This window comes from Bubalus bubalis, chromosome 5, assembly GCF_019923935.1.
Source record: "Bubalus bubalis isolate 160015118507 breed Murrah chromosome 5, NDDB_SH_1, whole genome shotgun sequence".
Taxonomy (NCBI): domain Eukaryota; kingdom Metazoa; phylum Chordata; class Mammalia; order Artiodactyla; family Bovidae; genus Bubalus; species Bubalus bubalis.
In genome coordinates, this window is record NC_059161.1 from 3,029,493 (window position 1) to 3,044,650 (window position 15,158).

The window sequence follows — 15,158 nt, forward strand, 5'->3', positions numbered from 1 at the left end:
ACCACATAATTGGATTCAGTCGTGTTGTATGTTGGACCTCAAGTCAGTTAGAACCAAATCTGTTTATGTCTTGATAGAGATCTATTCATTTGTATATCCTCGGATGTAATAGACTCAAAATCAGTTACTACAATCTCAAACCACATGGTGTATTTCCTCTCAAAACACATTCGTATTTCTTATCTCTACCAATAGATGAAGATTCATTTCTATCTCAATGAGAACGAAACGGTTATGTATAATCATTGGAAATATTATGAACAAATAGCAGTCTAACTTTTGAAATACAATTATCTTTTTGAAAATGATATTTTTTATTAAAAGTAACTTCTTTCAAATATTAAAAGTTTGAGTAACTGACATAGTAAAATCATGTGAACACTTGGCACTGTGTGAACTGTAATCTCATTCATGAAATAGCATGCAAATCCTGATGAAATATAAAAGGGAGATAGATTTAAGACTGTAGCAACATAACATTTGAAAGTAAAAGTTTTAATAAATTTTAGTAATGTCAAGATCTTTTTACTTATAGTAGCTATTATTTATTTATCTTTTAATTTCTCTAGGGCTTACATGTATAATCTTTTGTGACTGGCCAAAATATTTCAACGGATAAGGCAATGGCACCCCAGTCCAGCACTCTTGCCTGGAAAATCCCTTGGACGGAGGAGCCTGGTAGGCTGCAGTCCATGGGGTCGCGAAGAGTCATACACGACTGAGTGACTCCACTTTCATCTTTCACTCTCATGCATTGGAGAAGGAAATGGCAACCCACTCCAGTGTTCTTGTCTGAAGAATCCCAGGGACGGGGGAGCCTGGTGGGCTGCTGTTTATGGGGTCGCACAGAGTCAGACACGACTGAAGCGACTTAGCAGCAGCAGCAAAATATTTCAAAGTTGATGCTATAATTTCCCTTTCAAAATTGAAAAGACAAGTGCTCAGTGATATTCATAAAATTCCTTAAATTCTGAGAGGTAGTAAGTGGCTGAGCTCCTGTAAAAAGATTTACAGTCTTCTGGTGAAGAATGGATGAGCTTTTTTCACTAACCATGCTCTCTAACACAAAATCAGATCACTCCAATGAGGATTTAATATACTGTTTAGTTTTTTTATTGAAGCATAGTTGATTTACAATGTTGTTGGTTTCAAGTGTACGTCAAAATTATTCAGTTATATGTATATGTATGTAAATGCATTCTTTTTCCCATTCTCTTCCACTGTAGGTTTTTACAAGATATGGAATGTGGTTCCCTGTGCTGTACAGTAGGTCCTTCTTGTCTTTTTATTTTGTATATAGCAGTGTGTATCTGTTAATCCCCAAACTCAACTTAAATGCCTTAAAAATAACCATGGAGAAAATCAAGCACAGATCAATATTTTCTTTGAATGTAAGCAAGTATTGTTAAATTTTTTGCACTTAAGATAGTCTGTGAATTGATTTTTAAAATTTGGTCATACATATTGGGTGTTCTTTGGAGGGAACGATGCTAAAGCTGAAACTCCAGTACTTTGGTCACCTCATGCAAAGAGTTGACTCGTTGGAAAAGACTCTGATGCTGGGACCTATTGGGGGCAAGAGGAGAAGGGGACGACAGAGGATGAGATGGCTGGATGGCATCACTGACTCGATGGACTTGAGTCTCAGTGAACTGAGGGAGTTGGTGATGGACAGGGAGGCCTGGCGTGCTGCGATTCATGGGGTCGCATGGAGTCGGACATGACTGAGCAACTGATCTGATCTGATTAAATAAAAATTGGAAATTAAAACCTAGGCATACAAATCTCATAATTTTATTTTGTAGTTTTTAATTTTTATTGAAATATAGTTGACATACAATGTTATTTTAGTTTCAGGCATACAACATAGCAAATTCAACATTTATATACATTATGAATTGATCACCACTATCAGCCTAATAACCATCTATCACCATACAAAATAGTGCAATATTGTTGACTTCATTTTCTACGCTATATATTACATCATCCTCACTTTTTTATGTTATGACTGGATGTTTCGACCTTGTAATCCCTTTCAATATTCCACCCAATCTCCCACTTGCCTCTCCTTTGGCAACCATCTGTTTGCTCTCCATATCTATGAAAAATCTCATATTTTTAGACTAGAGGATAAGTTAGAGATTATTTAGCACAACCTCATATTTTAGAAATGTGGTCTATTATGAGTTAAAGCAACTGTTTTAGAAAATTCCCTCCTCTTTTCTTCCTCATTCTCCTCATTACCATCATCGTCATTCAGATCATGAGAAAGGAGCTGACGGCCAAATAAACACAACCTGAAATTAATTTAGATACTTCAAACATCTCAAGTATGAAACTAAACATTTAAAAATGGTTCCCATTCACAGAGACAGTATTTGTAAGGCAACTCTAGAATTTAGAAACAATTTGATACATTTCTTTTGATAAACACTCTAGGTATTTTTTTAAAAAATGATCTTCACTTTATCCTAACAGACATTACATAGTAATCCAAATTTCTGCACTTTTAGAGATGTCTAAAATGTTAACCTAGCTGGGATTAATAATCACTATGCAGTAAATTGACTGAACAATAATGTAAGTATTTTATAAAAGTGGAAGTGAAGAAATGATGTAGAATCAAATATGAATCACTTTGATTAATACAATAATACTATTTACTTTGTAGTCAATGGTTTGGGTTTAATATGGCCAAACGTAAAAGAAATAGCAATGGCAATGATTATTTCTCATTTCTTTGTGAAGCAATATTTCAGACCTGTGGTCTGTTCTCTCTGCTCTTTATTATAGAGATTGGTGTATAGATGGGCAGAGATGTTTTATTTTACTGCCCAAGTAGGCAGTCTGCTTATCTTTTTTCTCAGTATTCTTATATTTTGCTTAACAGATTTGCACTTGTTTAAACATGCATTTTCTTCTTATTCCTTTTTAGTCCTTCCCCAACTTATTCCTCTTGTATTTTCTAGCATGTTTCAGTACTTCTTTAAGTTTTAAAACTTCACTTTTTAAAAATCTCAGAGTTCTTTGTGTTGTGCTATTCTGCCCTATTCAGCCTGTAAGAACTGTCTGATCAAACTCATTTCCATCATTTTCCAGCGTCTAGACTTCAAAGTTCTTGGTCTCAGCAGTGGAATCTTTAAAACCAGTGTGTGCGTGCGTGTTAAGTTGCTTTAGTCATGTCAGATTCTTTGAGACCCTACGGACTGTAGCCCGCCAGGCTCCTCTGCCCATGGGGTTCTCCAGGCAAGAATACTGGAGTGGGTGGCCGTGCCCTCCTCCAGGGGAGCTTCCCGACTCAGGGACTGAACTGTCTCCCGCCTTGGCAGGCAGGTTCTTGCCACTAGTGCCACCTGAGGAGCCTGCTTGGCTTATTCCATTTAAGAGATTTCATGGGTTCCCTCTAGAAGAAATTGTCTTAAGGATCCAATTGGACCAAAAGAGTGTGATCATCTCCAAATGCTGTTAAAGATTTGTGCCTTCTTTTCTAATCTGGATTCCTTTTCTTTCTCTTGTCTCATTTCCACGGCTAGAACTTCCAAAACTGAGTAGGCCCTTTTGTCTTATTCCTAATCTTAGAAGAAATGCTTTCCGTTTTTCACCACTGAGAATGTTTGCTGTGGGTTTATCATATATGGCACTTATTATGTTGAGGTAGGGCTTGCCTGATAGCTCAACTGGTAAAGAATATGCCTGAAATGCAGGAGACTCTGATTTGATTACTGGGTCGGTAAGATCCCCTGGAGAAGGGATGGGCTACCCACTCCAGTATTCACGGGCTTGGCTGGTAAAGAATCCGCCTGCAATGTGGGAGACCTGGGTTCGATCCCTGGGTTGGGAAGATCCCCTGGAGGAGGGCATGGGAGCCCACTCCAGTATTCTTGCCTGGAGAAGCCTGGCGGGCTACAGTCCATAGAGCTGCAAAGTCAGACATGACTGAGCGACTAAGCACAGCAGCAGTATGTTGAGGTGGGTTCCTTCTGTGCCCTTTTTCTGAAGAGTTTTTATCATAAATGGGTGCTGAATTTTGTCAAAGACTTTCTCTGAATCTATTGAGATGATTGCTTGATTTTTATCTTGTAATTTGTTAATATGGGGTATCACATTAATTTATATGATCAATATACACATATGATTTGCATATGTTGAAGCGTCCTTGCTTCCCTTGGATAAACCCAACAATCATGGTGTATGATCCTTTTAATGTGCTGTTGCATTCTGTTGCTAGAATTTTTGTTGAGGATTTTTTGCATCTCCGTTCATTACTGATATTGGCCTGTAATTTTCTTTTTTTGTGATGTCTTTATCTGGTTTTGGTATCAGGATGGCTATCCTCCAATTAAAAATAAATAAATAAAAAGATTTGTGCCTTCAAGATATGAAAGCGTGTGAATCAGTGGCCATGGCTACTTCCGAACATTGCATCTGACCAAATCCTCTGATGTCATCATATTTTGTCTTTAAAATGGGAATATTTGTTCTTTTGAAAGACATTCAAACTATTTTGAACGTTAATTTTTAATCTAGCTTTGGGCCCAATCCCTTATGACTGAAACCAGCTGATAGCAATTGTACCAAGTTAAGCACGCAGTGTCGGAAATCAGAAGACAACTGGATCCTTGACCCAATGTTAATGTACTTAAAGGGCACAGTTTCACTTTCCCCAGCTGTAAAATGGAAGGATTGGACTAGATTACTCCATATGGTCCCTCTCATTTAGAGGGTTTAATACTAGGAATCTATTATATTGCAAAATCCAAAAGAGCTGCATTAAAGGGATTGATGGCAGAGTGACTCTGGACCTTAAAGAGGGTTTAGAAAGTGAAAGTGAAGTCGCTCAATCATGTCCAACTCTTTGCGACCCCATGGACTGTAGCCCACCAGGCTCCTCTGTCCATGGGATTTTCCAGATAACAATACTGGAGTGGGCTGCCATGCCTTTCTCTAGGGGTTCTTCCCAACCCAGAGATTGAACCCAGGTCTCCTGCACTGCAGGCAGATTCTTTACCATCTGAGCCACCAAGGAAGCCCACAGAGGGTTTTAGACAAGCATTAAATGGTGACAAGTATAGCCATTTTCCAGGATAAAAGGTTATTTCTCAGAGGGTGATCGATCATCATTCTTTGGCCTGCCTTAGATAGAAAGCCTCAAAAAGCCTAGCTAAGCATCACGCGTGAATTGTGAATGTTTGTAAAACACACAGAAAGGTGTTATTAGAAACTAGTCATTTAGTAAAACAGAAAATCAGTAAAAAATAGTATTGAAATTCCCTTTTAGGCTGATGCAGATGCAGTTAGAGTATGATAGTGAAATACGTACAACATTGGGGAAAGTACTAAAGAACTCTTGTATTTAAAAAGAGAGATTGACTTTTCATGTGTTCAGCACATCATTGGAAGAGTGATGAAAATGAGAGGCTGACGGGAATGAAGCAGGCTGGTGGAAGTGGAGTGTGGCGCCAGGGTGGAGCAGGTGTACAGAGCAAAGGTCATTTCCTGAGCTGCTGAGATCTGGGACCAGGAGGAGCCAGGTCTGCTGTGCAACGTCGTTGCTTAAATTCTAGATGCAAGGGTAAAAATCAGCTGCAGAGAGCTTTCGTGCTATACCAGGACACCTAGCAAAAGGGGGCTGTGAGGTAGGCAGGGACACAGAAAGAATATGCACAGCGGTTATTTGTCTGTGCAAATGGTCTCGCGTTACAGATGAATGTATCAGAGTTTTACCTTTGGGAATCCCCCCACCTCAATAATGGTACCTGAATTGCTTAAACAAATTATCAGCACATTTAAACTATTATAAATTCACTGGAAGAATAGTTGAGAACCCACTGCATGAAGCTGCCAAAGGGTTTCCTTTCTAGGTCATTTTCTGCTTCTTTGGTCCCTCCCCCGCCCCCTGCACATATTTCATAGCAAAGCACATAGTTTTGCATGGCGGGGGGAGAATCTGACTTGCAGCCACAATATTATTGTTGAAGCATGTTTAGTTTCAAAGTGCTCAAAGTGACATGAATCAAGTAGTATGATCAAAATTTCATGGAAGGATAATCATTAGATAGTAATGAGGAAAAACAGAAGCCATGGAAAACTTTCCCAGAGAGCATTCCCAAAGTTTTCTCTAAGGATAAAATATACACATAAATTATATATACATATATATATATATATATATAGTCTCTCACCACTTTTTCTACCACCATATCATATGTATGTATATATGATATGGTGGTAGAAAAAGTAACTAAAAATAGACGACAGAACTAAACAAAAAGAACGTGATGATCTTGATTATGGTTCAGAATATTAGGGTGGAAATAGCCCTGTATGTTTCCCCAGCACAGATTCCAGAGTTCAGCACACCTGGATCAAACCCTGAGTGCTGTGATCTTGGTTAAAAGCCTGTCTACTTCCAGCCTCCTTTGCTCATCTATGGTGAGTGGAAAGTGGTTCCAAGCTCATAACGTTTTCAAACCGATTAAGTGAAACGCAATTAAACAAAGCAGTTCCTCACAAGTGAGCCCCCCTAAACGACAACGTTTGTTAGGATCATTTTTAATACTTCTTACGCATCTTTGTATTTGCCATATTTTATCTATAAAAAGACAATACGCCTATTTTAATTATCAAGGCATTCGACAACAGTTCCATTCAATCATGAAATGCTTGAGTTTCTTTTTGTTTTGTAAACTCTTTTTTTAACCTCCATCAGAGCCCCTCTCATTTTTCGATATGATGAGGTGTAGGCCTTTATTGTAAATGTCTTTTCTGGGAAGCTATGTAGGTATGTGATTTGCAAAATGCATAGCCAACAGCTCGTGTAACCTTAAAATATTTTCCTCTGCCTCTCCCCCCACACCTCCTCCACTCTTGGTCACCAGTTGAGTGCATACAAACTCTCGGGCTTGAAAATGTTATCTATGTAAATTCTTCTTTCGCAGCTGGACAAGATGCTTTCAAGAGTTTTTCTGTTTCCTGTGTGGCGAAGCTGCTTTCCCCTAACGACTATTTCCCATCAGTACCACAAAGACTTACCTTCTTAACCACCGCTTCAACGGTCTCTCACCACTTCCACCTTTCGATAGAACATTTCATTTGGAAGGAGGTTCACAAATATTTGTTCACTGGGCTGTTCGGACTGATAACATCTCTCGGGACTTGAACTTTGATGCACAGCTCTCATCAGGGAAAAAAAATGCAACTGTCAAGCTAGGCAGATAATACCCCAAAGGAAAACAGACTCTTCTCTGTCTCAAAGTCACAACAAGATGGTGATTTGTTTTGCTCTTTTGGAAAATGTCACTCTTTATATTTTTCTGAAAATCCAAAATGAAACATTGTGTTACCTACCTATTTGCTAACTTTTGCAGAATTTTAGGATAGATTCTAAATCATATACTTTGTGAACTAATGTATTATTTTGTAGTAGCAACTATAGAGCTAAGGATAGAAAATAAAATTAGATGGAAAAACATGGAGTCATAGATTTACATTTGTTTATGAAATGAGAGAAGGAGAATGTCTTTATTCTAGTAAAATAAGACTTGTCAAGGGATCTTTTATATGCCTTAAGATATTCATTTAAAAATAAAATTATCTCATGTTAACTGAGAAAAACAAGTTAGTACAATAGAATTATGTCTATGCTCTTTATAAAGAATATTATAGTACAATCTTAGCATTCCAAATTATATTCCCTGCTTATTTTTAAAATCCTAGATTTACTTGAATTATTTTTCATGAACCTAGGAGCTTTGTTTTTTATTAATCTTTGCTTGTTTCATGGTCTTTGCTCTTATGGTTTTCACTCTAGGATATTTTCAAATAGATGATTTACACCTGCATGAACCAGAGTAGAAAAATCTTCACTTTCAAATATTTGATAATTCAGAATTCCATAGGGCTCAAAATCAGCCCCTTCCTCAATATGCCCACATTTATAAGCTATGATAATTGTAGAAAAAAATGATAAGCAAATATATCTATCACCACAAAAGGCAGAACTGTGGGTTAATGTTTACTATGGCCCTAAGCAGCATAAAGTGTGTACTAAGGAATCCTAGTTTTCAGAATAGTCATGGAAGCTCCACACACAACCACACACATGGCAAAGTTTCTACTGTCTAATGAGTTTGGGAATTTCTCACTGAGATGAAGTAAAGCAGGCTTCTGGTAGACTTCAACTTGTTAATACCCTGAACATTCCAGAACAGAGTTGTTCTACCCCTTGAAATTCCTTCTGAAACTCTCAGATCCCACATGCTGTGAAATCTGTTGTTACAAAAAGCAACTGCTCCAAGTTGTTAATTAAATAACCACATTTAAACAACCACAAATTGTGTTTTTGTTTTGTTTTTTTTCAGTTTGACTCCTCTCTTTCCTAACGCTATCACTCTAGTTTGGATTTTTATCTTTCTCTACCCACCTGCAATTTTTTTATTGTTCCATCCTATGAATTTCATCATATGACTCTTTCCATTGTAGCTCTATTACCATCACAGACTTTATATATATATATATATATTTGGGCTTCCTTTACCAAAGATAAAGAAAAATGTTTTTAATGTAATCTGATATCCAACAATGTAATCCCAATCAATTCCAACATTTTTTCAGATGACTTCATTTCATGGCCCATTTATTTAAGGAATTAACCTGATCACTAAACATGCCAGAGATGTCTGCTCTGGTTTTGTCCTCACATCAGTTCATCTGTCTGAACTATGCTCAACCAATCTGTTTCTTCTGAAATCTAGCATAGCCCCTGGTTGGATTTTAATAGAACTCTTCTGCATGAAACTCTCAGATCCTTCCATCAGTACAAAACAGTCCTCTCACTTACACTCCCATAAAAGTTTCTTGCAAATATTTTGAGGCATATGTAACATTTGTTTATGGTTACCTCAAATGCTTGATTTTCTTTTTTTTTTTTTTTTTTAGCATTTCAAATGAAAAAAGATTTCATTTGAAGGAATTTTCCATTACAGGTTTCCATTTGTATAAGGAATTTTATATATATATAAAAAATATATATATAAAATATATAGACACACATATATATATGGTAAATACAATGACATAGATATGGACCAACATACCGTGGTGGTTAGTGACATTAAGTCGTGTCCAACTCTTGAGAGCGCATGGACCGTAGCCCACCTGGCTCCCCTGTCCATGGGATTTCCCAGGCAAGGACATTGGAGTGGGTTGCCATTTCCTTCTCCAGGGGATCTTCCTGACCCAGGGATCAAACCTGGGTGTCCTGCATTGCAGGCAGATTCTTTACCAGCTGAGCAACATATAAATATAGATAAATATACAGATTCAACTGCTTGATTGAGCTGTAAAATATTTAGGATGGGGAGGGGGTGTACCGTGGAAGAGGATCTTTGCTTGGAAGCTCGGAGATTAGCTTCAAGAGGTGGGCGGTTACACGTTAACACGCGCTCAGGGGCTTTCACGGTGCGAAGTTCATTACCTAAGTGAGCACGGTCCTAAGAAATTCAGAATCACTGCTTTAGGGGAAGAATTATGGGATGATTGCATGTTACCTTCAGCAGAACAGCTTTTATTATTTTAACCTTTATACTTCATTAAGTATGCCAGATTTAAGAGTGTGGATTTTCAAATATTTTATGTATCTTCAGATTTGTTTCTGATTTGTTGAATGAAAAATAGGGGAAAAAATGCTATGCCCTAAGGGAGGGCATATTTCTTTTCCCCTTTTGTTCATGGTACAATGATTCTCTAAGAACCTAAATCATTCTGGCCTCACCTTGGTGCCTTAATCTTAAAGATAGCTCCTGGGAGAACATCTGAGTGCATCACATCTAACATCTCCATTTAGGACCGTTAGACTCTATTATTATGGTTTAGAATTCTCTCCAGGACACAGGTGGCTTTAGGCATACGATGGGGCCCTACTAGAACTGGGGACCATCTTACCTTCAGGATCGTTCGGTTAATAGAGGTGGAGGAAAGGAATGTATGTGTGTGTGCCTGCCTGTCTGACCTTTGTGGCCCCATGGACTATAGCCCACCAGACTCCTCTGTCCATAGGATTTCCCAGGCAAGAATACTGGAGTGGGTTGCCATTTCCTCCTCCAGGGGATCTTGCCAACCCAGGGATAGAACCCACGTCTCCTGCATTGCAGGTGGGTTCTTTACCACTGAGTCCCGGAGGAAGCTCAGAGGAAAGGACTACACAAACCCAAATCAATCTTTCCAACACATGATAGTTTATGTCTCAGGTCGAATCTTCCCAAACAATCCACATTCTCTTAGGAGCAGACACGCGGATACACCTAGGAATGCCCACAATTCTTGAGCAACCGTTAGGAAATGCATTATATTAGGTTTCCAACAGTTAAAATCCTCTCTGGGGATGAGTAATGAAAAGCAAAGACTTTTCAATATGCCTCTCAGACTTTACCTTATGTTGAGAATAGGCATTATTTTAAAGGAATTAATGTGTCTATGGCCAAGATTTCTCTTGTATCCGCAGTCAAAGTGATTTTGATAAAGTTGAATTCATCATATGTGACTGGCTCATTGTCAAAGATCAGCTTCAGAGTTACAGGTTACAGCCAATAGATTGTATTACTCCTGATCCTACTCTATTCTCCTTATAAAATTGACAGGTGGTCGGTTTTATATATATATATATATACAATGTATGTATTATATATAATGTATATATATATATTTGGTATTATATATTATATGCACTTGATGTACCTCTAGCTAATGTGACTACAGATTATTTAGACATCTGGAATCAGTTTACCAACCTTCTGAACTTTACATGAATAGTCATTACCTGACTTGATGATTTTAGTGGTTTCGGATGCCACGATTGTGAGTGGTCCTGGCATGGGAAATTTGAATTGAGAAGATTACTTCCCTATGGACTGTTTCTCTAGGGAGAGCAGTTGAAATCAAAGAGGAAAATACCTGGTCAAACTCATTATCAAAATTGCATAATAGTAAATGTCAGCCTGTGGGAAATCTAAGGCGAACTTTCTTTATTTTCTAATGAAGGGACCAGTGTTATTGTTTAAAAACAGTCCCTGCATACTTATGCTTTGTCTCAAGGAAAATGTTTTAAGGTGGATTTTAGATGATTTCTTTCTTTTAAATCTTACTGTGCTTGTCACGATTGCTGCTGAGTCGTTTGGAAAGAATAAGCAATTAGAAGGTAAAACCCAGAGAATTAGATGGTTAAGACAATCTCTGATTTAATAAAAATAACACTTTGAGGTCTCAAGAAGATTTGTAGCACTCTTTCCAAACAGCACAAGAAAAAAATACAGCCTCTTGGTTGATTACAGCCTGAAATTATAGAAGGATAGCAAGCAATCTTGACTATTCCATTGGAACAATTAAATATCATTTAATCTTTATGTTTTAGAAAAATAACCAGGAAGAATAAGAACAGTGAATAAAATAAGTGAGTTAAAATCTCAGATGGAATTTTTATTTTAAATAATGAATAAACATTAATTTACAACTTAGATAATCCAAGAAATTTGGGGTGGGGTAAAGATAATAATGAGTCTTAACAAACAGTGTTTCTTCCAGCCATCATGAGTAACTATAAATGCAAAATTTGTGAATACTATTAGGCTTCTGCAAGAAAAATCCTAGGAGCATAAATCTGTTGATTGCTAAACAATTTATTCCACTTGGGTCCTGTGAAAAATCTCTCCACACTATGGAATATGTTTTTTTATAAATGAGGGATCGTGTTACACCACCTTCCTATAATCAGCTAATCAGTTGCTTAAAAATAAAAGACTGGTCTTGGAACTAAGATCCCACATGCTGTAGAGTGTGACCAGAAAGTAACTCTGATCACAGAACTCCAGCTGCCAAAATTCTTCAGACGTCACCATTGAATGACCTTCTTGTCGCCTGCCAAATTAGTTTCTTAATTGAATCTTCAGATGATCTCTCGGAATGAACTCCTAGAATCTTCTTGTCCATCTTCCAAAATGAAAACCCAAGTTATAGCCTTCTTCTGCACCCCTCAAATTCTATCTCCAGCTTGCAAAACAAATTGCTGCCCGAGATTCTCAATCTAACACCTCATAAGAGAAATGGACAATTTTATGCAGAAATTAACAGTTGAAATCTAACTGAGGAAAGGAATAAGCAATGAACATGTCTTTTGAAAGGCTTCATTAATCTCTCAGTCATGTGCAGTTCCACAGTCAAGACCTGCTTTTGGCTCAAGCCACTCTTTTAATTTTATAGGTCATTAATATTTCCTCAAAGCAGATACCACAACATACTGCCAAAAACAGTGGATGAGAACCATTCAGAATGGATACATTACAATCTTAACAAAGTATAAAATAATATATTATTCTGGGACTTACTTTTTTTTTTTTTTTTTTGCTTCTAAATTATTTGATACAGCTTGAGATTAGATAATGTGGTGTAAAAGAAGCTGAATTTGCCTGGGCTCTGACGACAGAATTCCTTTCCAGTTTCTAGAAAGCTGACTAAAAAGCTGATGGATGTGTTTGTTGCAAAATTAATATTTTTAAACTGGGGGGAAATTCTTCGCTGCTTCAGCTGGCTGGCATGCATTTCAAATCTAACTTGCCAATAACATCAATGGCTTTGCTCAAGATCAGCAATAACAACAACGAGTATTACTGAACAGCGCCTAAGTGGCAGTCAGCATTACCTATGTTGCCTTATGTGCTTGGGATTGCACTGCTTCCAATATCTGCTAATTTAACATCAGAGGAAACTGGGGCTCAACGAGGTTAGATAATCTGACGACAGGCGAGACTCGTTCCGTTGGACCCAGCCCAGCCTGCTCTGCACATCTGGGCGCAGGAGAGCTCTGCCCAGGTGATGGTGTGGTCGAGGGTCCCCTGTCCCCTTCCCCCCGTGGGAGGTTACACCAGCAGTCGGTGCCCAGGGTCCAGACGCCTGGCAGGCGGACCACCCATCCTCATCTTTCAGCACAGCACTCACTTTCGAGCATTTGTCAGACGGCTCTATCATAAAGGGACCCACTAGAGATACCTACCATGTCAAACACGCAGTCTAAAAATGGACCTATTCCTCCTCGGGAAACGATCAGAGCCTTAGTCTGGTTTTAAGATAGAGCTGTCATTCATTTGAAGCACAGGGCTGAGCCTAAGCAGGCTTTCAGCGGAGATGCGGGTTTGAGCATTTTCTTCAAGCATTCGGTCAGTGTCGACTGAGCACGTGCCGGTGGCAGGCACTGCTCAGGAGCTGAACACCGAGACAAAGCCCGATTCCCCGCCCTGAGAGAGCTGCGTCCTGGTGAGAGATACCCGTCTTCTCTCCTCATAGGCACCTCCTGCTGGCTCAGCTGGTAATGAATCTGCCTGCAATCCCAGAGACCTGGGTTTGATCCCTGGGTTGGGAAGATGCCCTGGAGGAGGGCATGGCAACCCACTCCTGTATTCTCGCCTGGAGAATTAACAGAGGAGCCTGGGGGGCTATAGTCCATGGGGTCGCAAAGAGTCAGACACGACTGAGTGACTAAGCACAGCACACAATAATCCAATGCAGGCCATAAAGAGGGAAGAGTAGGTTCTTGCTGAAGACCTATTTTTCAAAAAAGAGTGTGTTTGTCCATGGCAATCTATCCCGGCCATCCCTGCCTCCTTCGCACTTTGGTAACCTTAAATTCTTTCTCTAAATCCGCCAGTTTGTTTCTTTCTGTTTCTTGTTTGAGTCTGTTTCTGAGTCTGTGTCTTATTTTATACAAATAAGTTCATTTGTATCATATTATAGATTCCTCATACAGGCCATACCATATGACATTTCTTTCTCTGCCTGATTTATTCCACTTACCCCGCTCCAGTACTCTTGCCTGGGAAGTCCATGGACAGAGGAGCCTGGTAGGCTGCAGTCCATGGGGTCGCTAAGAGTCGGGAACGACTGAGCGACTTCACTTTCACTTTTCACTTTCATGCATTGGAGAGGGAAATGGCAACCCGCTCCAGTGTTCTTGCTTGGAGAATCCCAGGGACGGGGAGGCCTGGTGGGCTGCCGTCTCTGGGGTCGCACAGAGTCGGACGCGACTGAAGTGACTTAGCAGCAGCAGCAGCAGCAGCATGATCATCTCCAATTCTGTTCAATATTCTGTAATCAGCTAAATGGGAAGAGGATTGGGAAAGGAACAGATACAAGTATATGTATAACTGAATCACTTTGCTGTATACCTGAAACTAGCAAGTTGTTAATCAATTACACTCCAATATAAATGAAATAAAGTAAAATAGATTAAAATAAAATAGGAAAAGGTATAGCAAACCATGTTATAACGTATAAACCAGCTTTGCTACCATTCCAGCCTCACCCTTTTTTCCCTTCTAACCTAGTGATGCCTCTCTCTCCACTACACTGCCATGAGGACTTGACACTCTCATCTTCCAAGAGAGGACCAGAAAATAATGTCAGCAGGAAACCTTAAGCTTTATGGAAAATAAATAAATAAAAATAGTGATCAAGGTTTAGGAGAGAAAAGAACTGGGAAAATACTAGGTCTTTTTTCTTTTTCTTTTTCTTTTTTTGCTCCAAATGAGAAAGAGATTCATGTAAAATTAAAAATATTTTCTGAGGGTTAGGAGAAAAGGAACGGGAGAAGGAAGCAAGAACGTCAGACTCTACTGAGGATTTCTTGAAAGAGCAAAGGCACTGAGCCTGGGGGATGAATGGCAGGGCACCAGGAGAGAGGGAAGGGCTCAGAGAGGACACTTGCCCTTTTCCCACGTGGGACCAGACCCGTGGGGAAAGTTCCAGATAACCCTGAACGCCAGCAGCAGGTGGTCTGAAGTATGGGCCTGCCGGAGGTCGACCGTTCAGACCTGACCCCACCCCTGGACTGTCGCTGTGGTCAACTCAGTGGCTCCAGGAGGGAGCAGAGGCCGCTGGAGACCCAAGGGCAGCATACCCACGGGTGGACACCAGTGAGTGAGTCCCCTCGACAGCACGCAAGGCCTTGGGGCACTATCTCCCCAAATTAGATGCATCCAAGGAGAAGGAGGCTTCCCAGGTGGTGCTAGTGATAAAAAACGTGCCTTTCAATGCAAGAGACTTGGGTTGGATCCCCGGATCCAGAAGATCCCCTGGAGGAGGGCATGGCAACCCAGGTCGATATTCTTGCC